Below are 9,475 nucleotides of genomic sequence, written 5' to 3' on the forward strand. Positions count from 1 at the left end.
AGTTCCAGCTACTTGGAAGGCTGAGGTGGAAGGATCGCCAGAGCCCAGCAGGTCGAGGCTGTGGTGGCTGGGAGCAGCCACTGCACTCCCGTCTGGACGACAGAGTGAGACTCCAACTCAAAAAGAAAAAAAGAGCCGGGCTCGGTGGCTCAGCCTATAATCCCGCGCCTTTGGGAGGCTGAGGTGAGTGGATTGTTTGAGCCCGCAGGTTGGAGACCCGCCTGGGCAGCGAGACCTCATCTCTACAATAAATCAAAAAATCAGCCGGGCGTGGTAGCGCATGCCTGTAATTCCGGCTACTTGTAAGGCTGCGGTGGAAGGATCACCGGAGTCCAGCAGTCGAGGCTGCGGTGGCCGGGAGCAGCCAAGCAAGTCTGGGCGACAGAGTGAGACTCCAACTCAAAAAAAAAAAAAGAGTGAGAATAGAGCTTGCCCTACAGTACATGCTATGTAAGTATCATTGTCACTGAGCCTGTGCATATATGAACATACAGACAAGGCTGTGTATATGCTCTGAGAGTTCATGGATCCCTGGAAACCCATCATGGTCCATGGGCTTCAGTTTAAGAACTCTCTCTGAAGTCATCATGTATTCAAGCTGGAGATGATCTTAAGACTCCTCATTTCACAGATGAATTTAGGATGATAGGAGGACTTAGAATGGTAAGTGAGTTTCCAAGTCCACAGGCCCCAACAGCCCAGGCTTAACTCAGCCTCTGAACTCTCCAAGTAGCCCTGATGCTGTTGATCATCAGGAGATGACATAAGAGACCGTAACAGAAGAGGAATTAGGCCCCAGGAGACACAGTTGGGAGGCACCTGGAAAGAACCGGTCCTGGCAGAACAGTGGAGGTCGTCAGGTCCGACTGCTGGCATCCCCTGTTGCTGGGCAGCAGCCCTGGCTGGGTGCCGCAGTCATCACAGATCACAGGATGCACTCCAGACCCAGGCCCAGGGCATCAGCCTGTGCCATGACCTGAACACATGTTTGCTCACCCACTCCTGGGTGACAGAGCAGAGGAGGGGTCCCATTCCACTGTCACTGCAGTCTGGCCCCTTCTCCATGAAGCCCACCTCAGGGATGGCCAGAGAGCTGCTTCCTGGCCACCTCTACCCTTCCCAAGCTGTATCCCCTAAAACCTAAGCACGTGCCTGGGCAGACATAACTGGACTTAACAGCCTCATTCTGAGTGTCTGGAAAGACCCCAAAAAGGCCCTTGCCCAAAATGATCTTCCCAATAGCACTGCTGGAAGATCTTCCCCTGTTCTCGTTTTTCTTCAGAGAATGACGTGGAAGACTCCCGTGAAAGTGCTCTTGTAATCCAGGGAGGTTTACTAACTGGTACCCATCTCAACAGCCAAGCAGGAACTGCTTATCTGATGGAATGGAATACAGATCACATCTATAAAGAGGTTGAAAATGTCAGGCCAAGAAAGATACAAGCCCAGGTCACAGCAATTTCGCAACTCTTGCCCTTTGCAATGTACAATTTTAAATGAGGTCCCTGAAGCTAAATCACCAGGGGACAGCCTTTCAATTCCTCACAGATTTGTGCATCACAAAGGGGTCCAATCTTTTCTGCAAGGCACTCAAAATCTTCTCTGAGAAGCTCCAGTTCCTGGCACGGCGTCAATTGGGGTCTGGGGCTGGCAGGGGGACGTGGGGCGTGTGGGTCGGCAATTCTGCCAAGCCCTCTGTCAAGTCCTATTCTGCTTCTGCCCGGGTGTGCAGCACTCATGGTCCTGCTCACTTGCAGGCCTTCTCCTTCCCTCTGGTCACCTCCTCACAGTAGGAGCAGCATTGTTTGGGGGACTTAAATATCTTTTGTCCCTGAATTGTACCCCACAATTTTAAATAAAAATTAAAAGAGGAAAAAAATATATATCTTTTGTTATTTGTTGCGCTTCTTTTTTTAATCATTTATTTATTCACTAATTATAATATTTTTAGAGACAGTTTCACTCTATCACCCAGGCTGGAGAGCAGTGATACAATCATGTCTCGCTGCAGCCTCAGCCTCCTAGGCTCTATTGAGCCCCTGCCCTGCGTTCACAGTTAATAAAGTTGAACCATCAGGAGTCACATGGAGTAAACTGGATTCCAGAACCCGCAGTCTTCAACTCCAAGCCGTCGCTCTCTATTGAGCAAATCCCAACTACCCCATTTTAGTTGGTAATTTGTTTGGTAATCTGTTTTTTAATTGACTACATTGGCTAGTAGTCGTTTACTATGTAAATATCAAAGATTTTTTTTTGGAGTTGGAGTCTCACTCTGTTGCCCAGGGTGGAGTGCAATGGCATGCTGCTCATGGCCACTTCAGCCCCGACCTGCTGCGTTCTGGTGATCCTTCTGCCTCAGACTTCCAAGTAGCTGGAACAACAGGTGCACACCACCATGCCTGGCTAATTTTTTTGTGTGTGGTTTATTGTAGAGACGAGTTCTCACAAAGGTGCCCAGGCTGGTCTCGAACCTGTAGGCTCAGGCAATCCTCTTGCCTCGGCCTCCCAAAGTGCTGGGATTACAGGCTGAGTCACTGCACCCAGTCAGTATCAAATATTTAACTGAATTTCCTGCCTCCTCCCTATTAAATGATGGTCAGACATGTCAACATGTTTTTGTCAGCAGTAACTCAAATTACACAATATTAAACATGTTTCATGTTACTAATATATATTTGCAATTTGTTTGTTTGTTTAGAGTAGGAGTCTCACTCTGTCTCCCAGGCTGGAGGGCAGTGGCACGCTCATGGCCAACACACCGTCAACCTGCTAGGCTCCGGTGATCCTTCCACCTCATCCTTTCATGTAGCTAGAAGTACAGGCACGTGCTAACGCGCCCAGGTAATTTTTTATTTATTGTAGAGATGAGGTCTCGTCAAGTTTCCTGGGCTGGTCTCGAATCTGCAGGCTCAGGCAATTCACTCGCCTCAGCCTCCCAAAGTGCTGGGATGGCAGGCTGAGCCGCCGATCCCAGCCTACATTCGTTTTTAAGGTGCCTGGTATAGGCCAATTTCAACCAGATACAAACATAACAGCTTCAAGAGCATTTGCATACCTTGAGATCAGACAGATCTGAGTCCTAGCTCTGCCATATACAGCTGTGGGATCACAGGCGTGTTATTCAGTCTTTCTCAGCCTCAGTTTTCATGTCTAAAACAGGGAAGAAGCCAGGTGTGGCAGTTCACACCTGTAATCCTAGCACTTTGGGAGGCTGAGGCAAAAGAATTGCTTGAGCTCAGGAGTTTGAAACCAGCCTGGGCAATATAGTGATACTCAAAATATACAAAAATTAGCTGGGTGTGATGACACATGCCTTTAATCCTAGCTACTCAGGAAACTGAAGCAGGAGGATTACTTGAGCCTAGGAGTTCGAGGATGAAGTGAGCTGTGATCATGCCACTACACTGCAGTCTGGGTGACAGAGTGAAACCTCGACTTCAACTCAAAAAAAAAAAATAGGAAGAAAACCTCATGTAAAGACTTTAGTGAAGATCACGATATTACCTAAAGTCTTTCACAATGTGACATACATAAATATTAGTTTCCTCTTTCCCTTTCATGGAAAATTAATCTCCTATGCTTACATTTAGACGTTCTATCTTTTTACCATTTTTGTACTCCTTCTGGCCATGAGGTGATAGGATAACTAACATATTATGTGTATGTCATATCCTCATGGATCATGAAGGAACAGAGCTCACCCTAGAGAGAACGAGAAAGAAAGACCATCAATATGTTGATAGGAAGGTTCATGCCATCAGCCCTGGAAAGGCCTTTCCTGGTCTGTTCAGCCTTTGCCGGAAAAATAGCCAGCTTTAAGCTGGAAATACCATGTGACCCGTATAAATCTTCAGGAATCACAAAACCAACATTACTAAGTGGCTGGGGTCAGCAAAAGAAATACGTTGGCCCCTCCCATCCCTCCCATTTCTGCCTTATTGACCTTGAATTTGCCTAAAGAAGGTCTAAGCACTGTTGGGGAGCAGTCCTGACATCTCAGCAGTGAAGGAAAGCCTCTTTCTCTGATGAGGAGCTTCTCAGAGCCTTCTCACAAAGGACAGAGATGGCCCTTCTGGGGGCTCTGCCAGGTATCCTGCCAGCCGTCTCTGACCAATGACTCATAACTTTTCTTCCTCTTGGTCCTTGAACTCAATATGGCAGCCCTCTTCCTTATAAATGGTATGTCTCACAAAGTCTCAATTGTGAGTCTGCTGGCTGGACCAGGTTCCCACTTTCCTGGAGTTTAATCAACTCTTGATGGTTAGGATTCCTGGTTTGCAGGCTGGTCTCATGGGCTAGGTTTTTCTTGGCACGTTTTTTGGTAGAGGGTTTTGTAAACTTTGGTTATCTTCCACAGGACAGTCCTCTTTTCATGCCATTTATTCCAGACTCTCCTTGCCCCCTCCCACCACCAGAACTAAGTTAACTCTTAGAGCCAAGGGCATATGCTATGCTGAATACAGTGTCTTGAAATCCAGCTGGGTCTTGGTAACCCCTGGAATTTTCTTTCACCATTTGGAGGCAATTTGTGGTCAAAAAAAAAGAAACATAGATCCCCTATTTCCAAGAAAGGATAAAGAAGAAAGTCTTTGCTGGGCATGGTGGCTCACACCTATAATCCTAAAATTTTGGGGGGTCGAGGTGAGAGGATTGCCTGAGCCCACAGGTTCAAGACCAGCCTGGGCAACTTGGTGAGACCTCATCTCTACAATAAATAAAAAAATTAGCCGGGCCTGGTGGCACGCGCTTGTAGTTCCAGCTACTTGGAAGACTGAGGCAGAAGGATCACCTGAGCCCAGCAGGTCAAGGCTGCAGTGACCATGAGCTTGCCACTGCACTCCAGCCTGGGCTACAGAGTGACAGTCCAACTCAAAAAAAAAAAAAAAAAAAAAGAAGAAGAAGAAGAAAGGCTTTGTGTGATGATACCAATAATACTAATAGAAGTAATGTCTCCACTGCTCAGTGTTTTCTCAGAGACAGGAGCTATGAGGGGAACAAAGCAGTCTTATTTTTCAAATGCTATGTCTGGTAGGCATTCCACAAGATCTCCTCAGCAGTGGCCCCTGCTTCTCTCCTGTCCTCCAAGGACTGATTGAGCCACACAGCTCTTGCAACTGCGTGCCCAGCACCAGGTCTTATTTATCAATACTTTTCTCCTCTAAAGGAAACCATGGCTTCTTGGAGAAATGACTAATTCCAGAGCTGGGACAGAGTGAGTACAAGATGACATTGGAGTATCTGGTGCCAAAAATTAACGAAGTGCTCCAAGAATGATGAGGACACATCAAAGGGGGCACAGAAGACAGTTTAGAGTGACTCCCCCTGGCCAAATCTGGAACCATTTGAGCATCAAAATTAAAAATGATAATGGATTATAATCTATTGAATAAAATAATAGTTTATATGGGTTCATACTGATAATAAATAGATATTTAGGTGAATAGATCAACAGATTAACAGTTGAGAAGAGGAAACTCTTCTCTACTGTGGGATGGCACGTAATAAGCATAGAGAGAAAGATGGAGTTAGGAAACTACATTTGCAGCCATCATAATAAAAATTGTCACAGGCAAGAATCGGCAGTGGGTGCTAATGCTAAAAAGGCTGAAAATTTGATGAGCAGCAAGATGTTTGCAGAGTCTCACAGGATCTCCCCACAAAATATGTATCCACTAGAAAGAGAGAAATAGGAACTTTACCATGGAGAAAACTGGCAGACAGCACCTTAATCAAACAATCAATGTCAACAACACCAATATTGAACAAATGGCTGGCTTGTGCCTTCTGTGAGGATGTTCCAACAAAAAACATCACTTCCATGACACTCAGGTTAAGAACCTAAAAGCTTAGTCTAATGATGAAATGTCAAGCAAAACCAGATTAAGGGGCATTCTACAAAATACTGGCCTGTGGTCTTTAAAAATGTCCATGTCATGAAAGATTTTTAAAATGCGGTGGTGAAGCCGGGCATGGTGGTTCACACCTGTAATCCCAGCGCTTTGGGAGGCTGAGGCACGAGGATTACCTGAGCTCAGGGGTTCGAGACCTGCCTGAACAACATGGCAAGACCTCGTCTCTATAAGAAATTTAAAAATTAGCCGGGCATGGTGGCACATGCCTGTGGTTCCAGCTACTTGGAAGACTGAAGCGGAAGGATTGCCTGAGCCCAGCAGGTTGAGACTGTGGTGACTGTGAGCATGCCACTGTACTCCAGCCTGGGTGAAAGAGTGAGACCTCCAACTCAAAAAAAGAGGGGGGAGGCGAGGGGCTGAGAAAGTGTCCTAGGTTAAAAGTGACTGAAGAAATATGACAGCCGGGCTTGGTGGCTCAGCCTGTAATCCTGCGCTTTGGGAGGCTGAGGTGAATGGATTGCCTGAGCCCGCAGGTTCGAGACCTGCCTAGGCAACTTGGCAAGATCTCATCTCTACAATAAATCAAAAAATTAGCCGGGTGTGATAGCGCACATCTGTAGTTCCATCTACTTGGAAGGCTGAGGCGGAAGGATCACCGGAACCCAGCAGGTCGAGGCTGCGGTGACCGGGAGCAGCCACTGCACTCCAGTCTGGACTACAGAGTGAGACTCCAATTCAAAAAAAAAAAAGATATATGACAAGAAAATGTAGAGTGTGATCTGGGATTAGATCCCAGGAAAAAAATTTACTATAAGTAGCACTGATAAAATCTGGAGGGGAAAGTATATTTGATAATAACTGTTAAATGTTCTAGTTTTGATCACTGTATGGTAGTTATATTAATATAAGGCACTATCCTTATTCTTAGGAAATACACAGTGAAGTATTTCAGGGTAAAAGAGCATGATGTTTGCAACTTACCTTCAAATAGTTCAAAAAAGAAATGTAGAGAGATAGATAGATGATAGATATAAAGACAGAGAGAAAGGTAGGAAATGCCACAGCAAATGTGGCAAAAATCAGCAGTTGGTTAATCTTGGTGAAGTATATTGAAAGTCTTTGTACTATTATTATTATTTTTGGATGGAGTCTCACTCTATCATCCAGACTGGAGTGCAATGGCACACTCATGGCCACTGCAGCTTCAACCTGCTGGGCTCAGGTGATCCTTCCACCTCAGCCTTCCCAGTAGCTGGAACTACAGGCGCACGCCACCACACCTGGCTAATTTTTAAAAATTATTGTAGTGACAAGGCCTCACCAAGTTGCCCAGGCTGGTCTTGAAACCCTGGACTCAGGCAATCCTCTCGCTTCTGCTTCCCAAAGTGCTGAGATTACAGGCATCAAGCACCATGCCCTGCTGAAAGTCTTTGTACTATTCTTGCAACTTTTCTATTAAATGTGAAATTATTTTAAAATAAAAAGTTTTCTGAAAAGTTGTTTGACTGTAAAAAGGTACAGCCATTCTGGAAAATAATTTGGCAGTTCCCTAAACCATTAAACATATATTTACCATATGATCCAGCAATCAAGTTCTTGGGTGTTTATCCCAAAGGAAAAAAAAATGTATATTCACACAAAAACCTGTACACAAGTGTTCCTAGCAGTTCTATTGGTAACAGCCTGAAACTAGAAACAACCAAAACATTCTTCAGTAGGTGACTGGTTAAACAAACTCGTGCAGTCATGCCATGGAACACTACTCAGCAATAAAAAAGAACAAGCTAATGATAGACACAACAGTTTGTATGCATCTCAAGGAAATAACTCTGAGTGCAAACAGCCAATCTCAGGAGATCACGTACTTTATATACATCCATTTACATAATGTTTTTGAAAGAAAAGGATGGAGTACAGATTTGTGGTTTCCAGAGGTTGTGTGGAGGAGGAAGGAGGGAAGTGGCTATGACTATCGAAGGGCAGCCAGAGGGATCCTCGTGATGGAATGGGTCTGGATCTTAACTGCAGCGGCAGGGTCACACATCTACATTATATGATAAAACTGCACAAAGCTACACATGTGTACACACTCACACGCACAAGTGCATGGGAGACTGGTGAAACCCGAAGAAACCCTGTGGGTAGTACCAATGTCAGGCCCCTGGTTTTGATATTACGCTATGGTTATGCAGGGAGCTTACATCAGGGGAAACTGGGTGAAGGGTGCACAGGTCTTCTCTGCACATTTCTTTGAAACTTCCTGTGAACCTATAATTATTCCAAAATAACTTCAAACCATACACAAAAAAGCAACCCCAAATCTGTGTGCACTCCCTTGCTATGCCTGCTAGTGACCCTGCTCTCGAGAGCTGTCCTGTGGAGAGTCCAGTCTACACGCTGATGTCTCTTCTTCTTTTGCCTGACAACCCCCAAAACTTCTTTTTTTTTTGAGTTGGAGTCTCACTCTGTCACCCAGACTGGAGTGCATTGGCACGCTTATGGCCACTGCAGTCTCGACCTGCTGGGCTCAGGCAATTCTTCTGCCTCAGCCTTCCAAGGAGCCGGAACTACAGGTGCACACCACCACGTCTGGCTAAATTTGTGATTTACTGTAGGGATGAGATCTCATCAAGTTGCCCTGGCTGGTCTCGAACCCCTGGACTCAGGCAATCCTCTCACCTCGGCCTCCCAAAGTGCTGGGTTTATAGGTGTGAGCCACCGTGCCTGGTTCCCCAAAACTGTTCACATCATCTCAACCATTCTTCGTGTATCTCATCAATAGGGAACAGATAGTGGAAGTACAAGTGCAGAGACACAGAAATCCAGGAGTAACCTTTAAGCAAGGGGTCAGCTCCAAGTATTGGAGCTCTCACTCGAGTAAGGGCTTTGAAATCAGACTACTAGATTCAAAAACCAGTCTGTCACTGACAATTGATAAGGTGTCAGGCAAGGTACTTACCCTTTAGTGCCTCAGATTTCTCTTCTATGAAATGGGGATGCTAATAGCACCCATATTGCAGGATTGCTCTGTGTGAGTGTATGTGTGTGTATAGCTTAGAACAGTACCAGACCCTAGAAAGAGTTAATAAATGTTGGTTGCCATTTATAATACTAATAAAAACAATTGCTTAATATTATCACATCTCTCTGCGGTTTTTATCATTCCTATTTTACAAACATGAAGCTAAGACTTAGGGAAACTGACTAGCATGGGTCAACTAGTGAGAGGAAAAAGTTTACAGTCTTTCCAATATGCCTATTTGAGTAAGTGTGTGTGGAAACCTTCCAGAACAAAGAGAAAGAAAAAAACCCAGAAAGCAGAGAAAAGGAAAAAGAATAGATTTTTCTCCAGGAGGAAAGTACGTACAGTTGACTCTTGAACAACATGGAGGTTTGGGGCACCATCTTCCCATGAAGTTGAAAATTCACGAATAAATTTTGACTTCCCAAAAACTTAACTACTAACAGCTTACTGTTGACTGGAAGCCTTGCCAATCACACAAACAGTAGGTTCACACATATTTTATATAATATATGTACTCTATACTGTGTTCTTACAAGTAAAGTATAAAGTAAACTGGAGAAAAGAAAATGTTATTAAGAAAATCCTAGACCAGGCGCAG

The sequence above is a fragment of the Carlito syrichta genome, unplaced genomic scaffold, assembly GCF_000164805.1.
Source record: "Carlito syrichta isolate Samal-C Ts95f unplaced genomic scaffold, Tarsius_syrichta-2.0.1 Scaffold314220, whole genome shotgun sequence".
Lineage (NCBI taxonomy): Eukaryota > Metazoa > Chordata > Mammalia > Primates > Tarsiidae > Carlito > Carlito syrichta.